Source organism: Arachis duranensis, chromosome 6, assembly GCF_000817695.3.
Source record: "Arachis duranensis cultivar V14167 chromosome 6, aradu.V14167.gnm2.J7QH, whole genome shotgun sequence".
NCBI lineage: Eukaryota > Viridiplantae > Streptophyta > Magnoliopsida > Fabales > Fabaceae > Arachis > Arachis duranensis.
In genome coordinates this window covers 2,246,538-2,259,816 of record NC_029777.3, presented here as the reverse complement: position 1 = coordinate 2,259,816, position 13,279 = coordinate 2,246,538, and positions in this window count along the sequence as shown.

Genomic DNA, 13,279 nt, shown 5'->3' with positions numbered 1-13,279 from the left:
AATATTGGAATGTCTTTTTAGATATATCTAATACACTCAACTTAGAAATATTACTTACTACTTAGATATCTTCTACAGTACTTTAATTTTATTTATAAAAATTAAAAATTAAAAAATAGATTTATTTTATTCTATTTTTATTTTTAGACTGTTAGTATAAAAAATAGATTTTTTTGAAAAAGAATGTTTTCGACTATCAATAATTTAGATTACAAAAGCAGTATTTCAATTACAAAAATAGAAATGAATAAGTTGAAGTCAAAGAAAGATAATGCAAAAAACGTCGAAGTCAAAAAATAGTTATTGTCTTTTTTTAAATATAAAAATTTGTTACTCGACCTTCAAACTGAGTGAAAAATATGGGTACAAATTTTGAGAAACAAGTTAAAAAAACTTAGAACTTGATGATCAAAAAAGACATGAGTGTCAAAACTCGGGAGTCAAAGTTCTTCATAATCTCAGCAAAGTCATAACCTGAAAAAAAAAAGAGAAAATAAGATCGTTGACCATATTCTCCATGATAAGGCTATCTTCATGGTCTTTAATTAAATAGGAGACTCATAAGAGTTCTCAAATTTCAATAAAAAACACTAGATCATCATGTCAAAATTTCGCCAAATTTTCTAGTCTTAGCCAATACAATACAAGTACATGTAAGTGTCTGAACTCCACTTTATTCTCCTTTATTTTTTTTTTCGTTTCTTTTCATTTATTTGCTTTACAATTTTGTTTGTATTTCTTTTCTTCAAACATTTTGCTTTCTTTTAATTTCAATTTTTACGCTTTCATTTAGTTAAATTTTTTATTTATTTTGTGCTTTTCATTTCTTTGTTTTTAATATTTTATTGTTATTTTACTTTTTTTCAATTTCAATTTTACTCTTTCAATTATTTAAAGCTTTCATCTGTTTTATTTATTTTCTTTTATTGTAATTTTTTATTGTTTACCACAATTCAAATATTTTATATATTTTTTATTTTTAACATCAAAAATATTTGGTAATTAAAAAAAATTAGCTAAAACAATCATAACTTACTTTATTTAGCATTCATTAATTGTTGTAATAATTAATGAATGTTAAATAAGACACGTTCTAGATTTTTTTTGTCTTCTTAGCATTATTGTTTTAACACAAACACTAAGTAATTCCGAAATCAAGCTCACTCTATTTTAGAGAACTCATCTCTACTCTCCAAATTAAGATCTTGATACAAGCTTGATTCAACACCCTATTAAAATTATCAAAAATAAAGTGAAATATAAATAAATTAAGCAAAATTTTTATAGACACTAAATGATTTCTTTATAACTTATTCACTGAAAAAAGAAACAACTTTAAGTTTGGTCGCAAGTAATTTATAAAAACTAATTTTAAAATATAATTTTTTAAAATTTGTAATATCTATGTTTGATAAATTAAATTAAAAATAATTTTTAATAAATTTAAATAATAACAATTGAATTTAATAAAATAATTTTTAAAATTTAAAAATACTGTAATAGACACTCCATTAATATAAGAACAATATTATTTAAACAGTCAGAATTTTTTTATTTAATATTTATTAATTATTATAATTATTAATAAATATTAAATAAGATAATTTTTTGTTAATTTTAATTAATTTTTTTTATTACCAAATTTTTCTATTGTTTAAAAATGAAATAATGTTACGATGATTCATGTGTACCGTGCAAGCTGACATTGTGCTTGAACTATTTATTGTTCAATAATCAATATTAGGATTCATACTATTAATTATAATTACATTAGTCGTTACTCTAAAGTGTAAAACCCCTCCTGCTTTTTGGAGGTGCATCCATCATCCAGGTGCTTTGCATGGGTCCTACTTCATTATTGATTACTGTAGTTAATATGAAAAAAATCCTAATAAGGAGAATTGTAATTAAATTAAACTATTAATTTTTTTTATTTTACTAACTTTTCGAATATATATATTAGGCATCTAATCCTCTGAAAAGTCAATAGGGTTTCATTAGGAGGTCTTATTCAATGCAACATGCATCGGCATTCTTTTGCTCAAAATTAAAGATGGAAAAAATTATTTGGACATGCTTACTTTAATTTTTAACCGAATAATAATTTATGTTATAGTTGCGAAATAATATGAAAAAGAAAGAAGGAGTCCCCCAACTTTGTAATATTAGATTACTAGGTTGTGGTGCTAACCCACCCACGGTGGATTCAAGGTAAAGCTCCTACTAATTAATCCAAATTGCCCATCATTGTCCTCACATGTTCTAACATGAATGCAACATCTAATGTTTTTATTTATGAATTCCGTTAGAGAACTGATAGAGTATTGTATAATAAATTATTTATTTGACCCAATATAAATTAAAAAATAAATATTTAAAATAAAATATTATAAATTTTTCAAACACAATATATTTATATTATTTAAAATAATCATTCAGATATCAAAAATAATAAACATCTGATATCATATTGAATCAAACATCCTTATATCTTATTATACACATTATACAAATACTCTATTAATTTCCTATACTTCCTCTTTATTTATTTTATAAATATCAAGATACCTATATACGTACATTTATTTTTCAACTAAACGTATCCTATTGATCGCTGCTTACGTTTTATTATGGCAGGGTATATATACATAAACTTCACTAAAATCTAGACCAGAAGAACCAAATTAAACCTAATTATCGTTTGTTTAGTGAAAGAACAAAATGAACGTTTTTAACCTACAACAACAATACAACAAGAATAATGTTATATATCCAAATTTTTTTATTAATTAAATTATTTTAATATTAATAAAAATTAACTATAAATAATATTATTTTAAATCTTATTGTTTAACTTAGTTAAATTCAATTCATAAAAAAAATTAAATATATAGCATACTCATTAGGAGAAAAAGAAAAAAAAAGGGCAAGGTAACCTAACCTAGCTAATAATGTGTGCGGTTTAGGGAAGCCAATGAAGTAAAACAGAATTGGTCTCCACGTGAGGTGTGCATTCAAATCGCTGGTCCCATTAGAACTGCAGGTCCCCTAATATATTAAGATGGGAAAATTTTTAAGTGTGCCGTCATATTCTTCAGTAATTTTCAACTGTTGATCTTAATTATAAAAAATATATATAATATATATAATTAAGATCAACAGTTAAAAATTATTAATACACCGATGTGACGGTACACTTAAAAATCTTTTATTAAGATATACTAAACTCAATGAAATATATAATAGATAACTGTACCAGGAATAATAATTATTTGCGGAGGAAGACCAAATTAGCCATATATACTTAGCTATATGCTTCAAATTATCCAATCTCAAATTTCTTACTTTTTTATCAATGGAGGATCTGATCCCTTATATCTTAATTGAATCTAGAGATTAGATGGTAGTATTATACGATAAAGGTTAATGTTGCTTTGTTAATAGTTACGAGTATTGTTTTTACGCGCCTCTTTTTTGTTGGAAAGTAAAAAAAAAAAAAAAGGAACAAATTAAAGCATAGCCTAGAGGTGCAAAAGACATTTCATATCTTAATGGCATAAACTTATTAACCCATTTGTTGACAATTATTACAATTATTAAATACTTAATGGTGGGGTTGTAATTATTATATATTAGGATTAGGATTATTATATAGGACAAGCTTGTAGCATAGCGAGTCATCAATAAACGAAAAGGCCGATAAGACGGATTGAGCCGAATTGAACTAACCCAAAACACAACCCGGTTCTTCAATCTTTTCGTTAAAATAAAATATGATAGTTTAATTTTATATATTGGCCCCACTTGAAATATAATCATAACTTGGGTAAAAATGGCATTTAGGTCAAAACTTGAATATTTTATATATGGCATTGTTCTAAATAAATAATAACGTAATAAAACAATAATTAAGTGAGATTCTGACGTTACGAAATAACGTTGGATATACCACAAGGGCAACATTACTAAAGTCAGACAAAAAATCATCGAATCCTGATATTAAGGATACGATATAAAGACATTAAATGTTGAGAAAATATCAATTCCAAAAGACAGAGATAAAAGGGAGAAGCACTTGGCAGATAAGGAAGATAAGTCCATACTACTCAAAATACTTGACTGACTTTAGTATCGAAATATCTTGCAGGTTGTCTTTTCGATTTGGTTTTTCATGCATCGAAATTAGGATCTCCGATCTCTAATCCCTTAGTTCATGAACTCGCTCCAAGTACGAACATTTGGTGCCGTCTGTGGGGATCCTACTTTGTCAAGCATCATGACTAAACACCAAATTCACTCTACAATCAATCTAGAAACTCCTTTAAAAGATCAAAATCGGGAGGATGGACATGAAATCGATGTTATCCTTAGTCACGAAAAAGTTTTCCTCGGGTATGAAAATCAGGGGGTCCCTAATCCAGAACCCCGTAACATGGAGGCTCGCCACTTTACTGGCTTAGGAAATGACTACCACCACGCCATGCAGGAAATGCGACATCAGATGCAAGAATTAGAGTGCCACTAATTGGAACTAGAACAACGGCTGGCTGAGCGATCACTAACTAGACAATTTCGTTCCCAAAGTTACCCAGTCAGAGAAAGTGCATAATTCCAAAAACTTCGAACTAAGGCATGACCTCAATCGGCGGGATTCTCGCTCCCTAGCTACTGCGTCAAAGGGAAGAGAGGAGGTCATTATCAGAAACGATTATCAAATGTGTATTTGACAGAAACAGTTATTTTTGAGTTCGTTGTCAGATCAACATGTGGCATTCTAGAATTGATGGAAAATGTCTATAAATAAGTGACGAGAAATGAATAAAGGGTTGAAAATACTCTTTAGAAATACACTTTCACAAATTTTCACGTCCGAGTGATTTTCTAAAACTTTGTCTTGAGTTACTTTTTTGTAAGTTTCTTTCCATCTTTTTGGTTTTTTTTTACAAATTCTATATTTTACAATTATGTCGTCTACTTTAGTTTTGTAGTTGATTCCTTTCTTTTTCGCATGTTATTAATGTCATCATTTTATATTTATAGTACTTTGATTTTCTGTAATACAAGTTTAAGTAAAGATAATTCTTTTTGTTTGTAGCATTTATCAATTATCAATTCTACAAATTTCTTCCTTTATTGCTGAGAAAGTAAAATATTTTGATGCACGCAAAACTGATATTTACAAAAAAAAAAAGTAGGTTTTGCTATATTAAATTTCGAACCACTTGAATTATATACAATTGATCGTTATTTCTAATTGCTAAAAATATGTAAAATACTTGCATTATAACTTTACATGTTCTAAATCTTCATTAATTAGTGGTGTATTGTGTATATAAACTGGATATTTATTTCACGTAACTTATGTTATAAACAATAATATTATGGGTAAGTTTAGATTGATTCTTTAAAAAGGTACTTAAATTTTTTATCTTTTTTAAAAAGTTTTTTTAGTAAATAAATTATTTTATATTTAAATAGATTTTTTTTAAAATTTTAAATATAAAAAATACTTTTAATTTTATCTGAATAAAACAAAAAATACTTTTTTATTTAAATTGCATTGAAAGACAAAATCAAAACATAAAACATAAGAACGACATGTGATAATATACTTAAACTTAATTATTATGTGTCTATATTCTTCCAACCTTCTCTATTAAAATGTGTATAAAACCTATTTCTAACAACAATTTTCTTCTTACGTACAGTAAGAAAAATTTAGTATAATCATTCCATCTAGCTTTTTCAGTCATTTACATTTCAATAAAAAAAAATTTGTCGGCTCTTCTAGAAATTAGTTTTGGAGGTATGCTACATTGTGTAATCATAAAATAAGACAACATTAAAATTATATGTAATTTTTACTAATATTTTCAACAATATAAAATAAAGAAGTAAAAACTAACTAATCAATAAAATTAGTATCATAAAAATCAAATTTATTAAAATAGTAATAAATGCCTAATCAAACAAAAAAATTCAAAAAAAATTAAAATTATAAAAACAACATAACTTTGTAAGAGTAGAATACAAAAATATTAGAAAGTAAATTTATAATTGACCACAAACAAACAATAAAAAATAAAACTTTAAAATTCTCTTGGATTAATTAACTATAAGTCAAACTTAAATTAGCTTAACAATATATATATATATAATTAATTAATTAAAAGTGTAACTAAAATTAATAATAAAATGCAATAAGATACGGCGATTTGAGGAGTTTTTTCTACGGAATGATGAGAATTAGGAAGGAATTTAGAATTTGGAGAAAAAAATTTAAGATTTGAAAAAAAAATAGGATTTCGAAAAAAATAAAATTTAAAAAAATTAAGAATTTGAAAAAAAATTAAAATTAAAGATATAAATTATAATTACTAATTATGATAAAAAAAATATTTTTAATAAACTATATTTAAAAATTATTGTTGTTTCTACATTTTTTTAAGTGATGTTATTGGTTTTTAGAAAAAGTTAATTTTTTTAATAAAAATAAATTTTAAAAAATATCTAAACACGTTTAAAATTTTTAAAAAAGTACATTTTTTTTTAACAAAATCCAAACTAGCACTGTATACTAGGGTACGTATTATTATCATCAGATTTAACAATTCATTGGTCATTGGTATGCTAATACAAGGGTCCATAAGTAATATTAGAAGTATAAAAGTGGGGTGTACTAAGGCATTAATCCAATTAAGAATACAAGATGGATCCCATTCCACCACTCAGATCTTCTTAATAGATATAAATAATGTTTTTATATATTATTCTCATTCGTGTGCCTATTATAATAGAAATTATTAGCATGCCAGATCCCATTAGATGATAATAAAGGAACGGTCCTCGTTGAGCTCTTCCTAATATCTTAAGACAATTCAATCCAACTTTTGAGAGTGCTACACATTTGGTCAAATAATGAATCACGCCTAAATACGCATTTAAGCATCAATTAGTCAATCTTTCAATTGTTTCACATAATTCACTAAAGTATATTATTTCTCTTTTGTCATATAGATTCTATATTTACTCTTCTTGATTCTGAAAAATTATATGGGCTCACTGTGAAAAAGAGATACTCCTATAAAGACGTGTAAAATGTTTTTTGGTAAAGATGTTTACGTATTATATTATTATTGAACGTATTAATAAATTGATTATTTTTTAATTTCTTAGCAAATTAGAATAAAATCGATTTTTTTTAAGAATAACAATAAACTCAATTTTTTAGGGATCTAATTGTATGTAGTTTTAAATTTTTAGAAATTTAAATGTTCGCAAAACAAAAAGTTAGGAATATATTTATTTTCTTATTAAAAAATTTAAAAATATTCGGTTTAAATTGTGTAATTCGATCGGATTAAACCGTGTCTAATAATTATAATGCAGACACTTGAGTTTATTATTGTTGCTATAGTAAATCGATTTTGTCTAATAATTATTAATCAATTTAATAAACATGTCCAATAATAACATGACACATATAAACGTCTTTGAAAAAAAAATATATTTTGAGTGTTTTTATTATAGTAGTCCCCATAAAAAAATATTAGTTAATTGCTTGTAAAAAGAAAAATATTATATCCAAAAAGATAAATATTTAAAAAAAATTCTACCAAAAATATAAAATAATTTATTTTTTGTAAGTTATATCCTTGCCAATAATTTATTTTTATCACAATATTCCTTTTTTAAAAAAATAAACATAAAATTAACGTATATAATTTTTCTCTTCTTCATCTTCTTTTTTACTAAACAATGAAGATGAAGATACGTAAGATTTGATGCTTAGTTAAAAATATTTAAAAATTTGAGAATGTTCGTTATACATAAATGGGGCATTTTTTTCTAATATTCACATGGCTAATTAATCAATCAATATATCGTAGTGTAAGCAATTATCTCTTGATTAATTAACCTATGACATTATCAAACTTTACAAATATCTAACCAATTAAATTAAAAAATGTATTCCTTGAGATAAAAGGATCATGCGCAAGTAACTAAAGAGTTCAGAGAATAAGATCATCATTAACAAAATTTAATTTAATATGTTACCTAGATCATTTTTATTAACAATAGATATAAATTTAATTATAATTAGTTAATCATTTTAGCATATGCCAATTAAAATAGAAATTAGTTTAACTCGTGAGTTATTTAATGCATAACTGTAATTAATTGCAATAAGAATATATGAAAAGTACATAAAATGTTTTCAAAAATAAAAAACTAAATATTTGTTAAGTAGTTACATCTTATATACTTTTTATACATTTTTATTATAATTATTTACAGTTATATATTAAATAATTAACAAGTTAAACTAATTTCTATTTTAATTAGTATATGATAAAATGACTAACTAATCATAATTAAACTCACATTTATTAGAGAAAAAATCTTAAATAGTCTCTGACAATTATCTCGAGAGACAACGAGGTTCTTAAAAAAAAATATCCAACCCAATTCTTGAACTTTACTTTTATGGGACTAATTAGTCCCTGTGCAAGTTAATGTTTTTTTTGCACAAGGTCAAAAAAAAAATCAGAAGTCAAGTTGGGTATTTTTTTTTGTCAAGAGTCTGTAGTCCTTTCAAGATAATTATGAGGAGTCGGGTGGGTATTCACTTTATTTATTATTAATAAAAAATTATCTAAATAATAATTATTTTTTATATTTGCATTAATATTTTAGTCTAATATTTTTTTTCTGGCCGGTTGGGTTCTCTTGGCAATTGGCCAATTGCAGTACTTTTGCACATTCAACTTTCAACAATGGAATCTTACCCATAATGCTTGGAGCCATGCATCATGAATTCATGATACTACCCATATTAACCAAAAAAAAAAAAAGAAAGAAGAAGAAGAGAGTTTTTTACTTTTTATTTTTAAATACAAAGTCCAAGCTTAATTTTTTAAAGTATAAAATTAATATATAGAAAAAGAATTTATAGGCACAACAATAAAATGAGAAACAAACCTGCAATGTAATCTCATTTCTCATGAACAATAATATATAAAAGAAATGAGATGCATGTTATGTTATCTAACGTTGTAACTGGATGAAAAAAAAAATATAAATTTAGTTAACATACATTTGTGGTGAAAGTACAAAAATATGTAAATGGTGGGGTGTCAAGGGTGATATTGTTAAATTGCTTTGGTAACAAAATCTTTTATTTAATCACGTCGGATCTTGGAATTATACGATGATTCCCAACTAAGGAAAAAAGGGAGTCGAGATAGCATAAACTTATAGAGATAAAATTAAAAATAGAAGAACATGCAACCAATTCAGATGCTTGATATCACAACACTAACTGGCGGACGACATAGTGAATATTAATAGCCACTCTTTTCAACAAAAATGTGTTTGCTGTTTTTAAGGTGTGTCCATTTACTTCATTCCATACTCGAACACAATCCTCAAAGTAACAATAATTCGAAAAGAAAGTGATTTTAAAGAATTAATTTTGGAAAAGAGTGAGTTTGTGTCAATATAATTGTTGTTTAATAATTTTATATTAAAATTAATTTTAATAAAATAAATATTGTTTGGATAATATTAGTTAAAATTATTTTTAGATAAATAATTACTAAAAAAGATATGATATTAAATTATAATATTATTTTTAATCATATTTAATTTTTTTGATATTTTTCTAGTATGTTTTTTATATAATATTTTTTTAATATTTTTGGTATTTTTTAGTATGCTATATTTATTATTATTATTTTTTTTAATTTATTTTACCTAATGGAATTAATAAATTATATTATAAAAAGATAATAATAAATGAGTTTGATTTTAATGCATGTAAAGTATTTTACATAATGTGTAATTACATCTGTTCTTTTAGATGACCATCATACAGCAAATGGAAAAGATAGTTATTTTTACTGATGTGTTCTTATGTAATTGAATGCACGTATAAAACTACTTTACACATTAATAAACTACTTTATTTAGTATTTTTGTTTTTGTTGTAATAATATGAATGTACAATAATAAAAAATAACTGTAATGATTTTTAGATTATTAGGTTGATGGGACTTGGACAATAGATTGAGGATAGCCATCATGACAAAGGCCTTAAATTGTGACGCAAGCTCAAGTTTGATGAAGTACCACATCTGGTATCTTATGTTATACACAAATTACCCCATGAGTGCTAAATAGAGTGTTATGCATGTTTTCAGGATTAGAAGCGCCGAAAAAATTCATACATGGAGATCTGTGATGCCATTAGTATGTTTTTATTTTGTCGAGTTTCATCACGTGGATAGGGTAAAGACATAGCTCGGCAGTCAATAGCATCAGTCGGAGACTTCAAGCAATGTGGATGAGTTCTTATTCAGGATGATTTTTTTCAATCACCATAAATATGAACAATCGCCTTCTATTTTGCCATCCATACTTTCGATATAATGACTTGAAATGATAACTCTATTGCACTACATTTTGCAATACTGGAATGGATACAGATGAATCAATATGTATAATTGGTAGGATAACAGTGCAAACCAGACTGTTATCCAACTGAGTGTGATCTGGAGACATGGTTGGTACCAAACAAGTATGTGCTCCAAACTTCCGCACCTCCCTACAAGAGAACTCATAAATTTAAGCATCTAATGTATAAATTAATGTGCATTAATTTAATTCTATAAACTGTTAAATGCAACACTTACCAGTAATACATATTCTGTCGATATGATATACGAAGACTTTATGGACACCCAACGGAGAGTTGCTTGTATCGACAATGGTATTTTAGCCTATCCGACTCCAACACCCTGTACTCAACACTTCTTCGAATGTTGCAATTTTTCACTCCCAAGAGAACAACATCTCTACTCTTAAACCAAACCTGTGGCCCACTCAAAATTCCACTCTTCCATCCGTGTTGTAATCCTCACCGTTGCTAAGATGAAAATGGTCCTCTAGTTGCATCACATCCAAATTAAGAGTTTGCTAATAGCTTGAAACTTTTGATAACTGTGGCACAAGCAACGAGTGAGGAAGAAAAAATCGAACACATCCACCAGCTAGGATATCTGACATATATTCCTCATACGACTCACTTTCAGTGGACGAACCAGAGTCGGCAGCATAATCTGAATAAGACTCGCTGAACTCTACGTCACCACTACCCCGCGGATCAGCAAAGTGAATGGGCCTCGTCGGGACTGGGATTTCGTGGGTTATTGAAGAAGATAACCCAAAACCACCAAACACATCACTAATCTCTGTATACAACTCCATCACATGTTGTGGCATTAGTCTACCATGCACATCAAACATTATACTAACGTGCTTATCGGCTTCAATCTAAAACGTCTTATTGGTAAAACATCCACTAGGTAGCGCTGATAGGAATCTATATGCTACTCGGATAACCTCCTTCGAACCGATTGCCCTTAAGACGATATTCTTAAGCGCATCTAGAAAATTAGCACGGATATATAGTGCGCATCACATATTTCTCAGACGACTCACTTTCAGTGGACGAACCAGAGTCGACAGCATAATCTGAATCAGACTCGCTGAACTCTACGTCACCACTACCCCGCAGATCGGCGAAGTGAATCGGCCTCGCCGGGACTGGAATTTCGTGGGTTATTGAAGAAGATGACCCAAAACCACCAAACACATCACGAACCTCCGCATACAACTCCATTACATGTTGTGGCGTTAGTTTACCATGTACATCAAACATTATACTGACGTGCTTATCGGCTTCAATCTAAAACGTCCTATTGGTAAAACATCCACTAGGCAACGCTGATAGGAATCTATATGCTACTCGGCCAACCTCCTTTGAACCAATTGCCCTCAAGACGACATTCTTAAGTGCATCTAAAGAATTAACACGGATAGTGCGCAGCATCACAGTTGAATTACACTAAAATATTGCTCTCTCATCACCGTTTCTAATAATCCCATTGGGATAAATCACTATATAAAAAAATGATTACTAGTAATTTTTTTGGAGAAAAAAAGAAAGAAAGAATATATAAAAATAAATGGGATTTGGTGTGAGGAATGCAGGCCAAAAAGTTACTTATATAGGCATTTAATTATTCATATTTCGGGTACATAGCACTTGAATTGCGTTTTTAATAGTTTTCAGTGCTCTATACTAGGGTTGGAAATACAGACCCTACTCGCGGGTACCCAACTCGGCCTAACCCATATGGGTAGGATAGGCTACCCGACCCGCTATGGGTAGGATAGAGATCGGTTAAAGTATGTCTGCGGATAGGGTAGGGTATGGGTTTAGGACGTACCCTACCCTACCTGTACCCCATATATAACACATATTTTATAAAAATTAAGTATATAATGAAGGAGGTAAGAGTTGAACTCACAACCTTTCTCATGTAAGGAGTTGCAATAAGTGAGCAACCACTAAATTAGTTAGTTAATTTAGTAATTTAAAGTATTAGCATTTTATTTTTTATTTTATTAATATGTATGAAATTTGGAATGATTGAATTTTATATTTGCTTTGAAAAAATTTGATATTTATACGGGTAGAGTAAGGTAGGGTAGGGTTTAGAATTTTAGAATACGGGTAGGATACGGTTAGAGTTGAGAGATTCTCAACCTACAGGTAGAGTATGATAGAATTTTAATAAAATTTTCAACCAGCGAGTAGAGTTAGGGTAGAGTCCAAACCTTACCCTATCCTACCCATTGCCAATCCTACTCTATACCGGAGATGTGCTGCATATATGTAAAATATTTTCTTAATTATTATATTTAATTAATTTAAATAAAAAAAATTCATAAGATTGGTGAAAAAAATTAAAGGTTTAGAGTTAATGATTGAACATAAAAGCTAAAATATTTTTCTTCCTGTAAACATGAATTTGAGAATAAAATCTCATTTGCGTTCACAAAAAAAAAGTAGTCAAACTAAAAATTAAAATGCTCAAAAAATTTGAACTGTTTTTCACTTCCCCAATGTCCAAACAAACACACTCGTATAGTTGATGGTGATTATAAGATATTACTCCATTATTAGATACTTCAATTTCAGATTATGTGAATGTGTCACAATATTCTAGATTAACACAACTTATCTTGCAGGAGGACTATGTTACTTATAAATAAAATTTAAAATTTTTAAACAATAAATATATAATTTAATTGATACATATAAAGTATTTTATAGTCATTAAATGTAAATTAATCATTTTTACCGATTGATAGTACAAAGTAGAATTTGACTAGAAAAGAGATAATCAACTTCAACAACCTATTCTAGTGC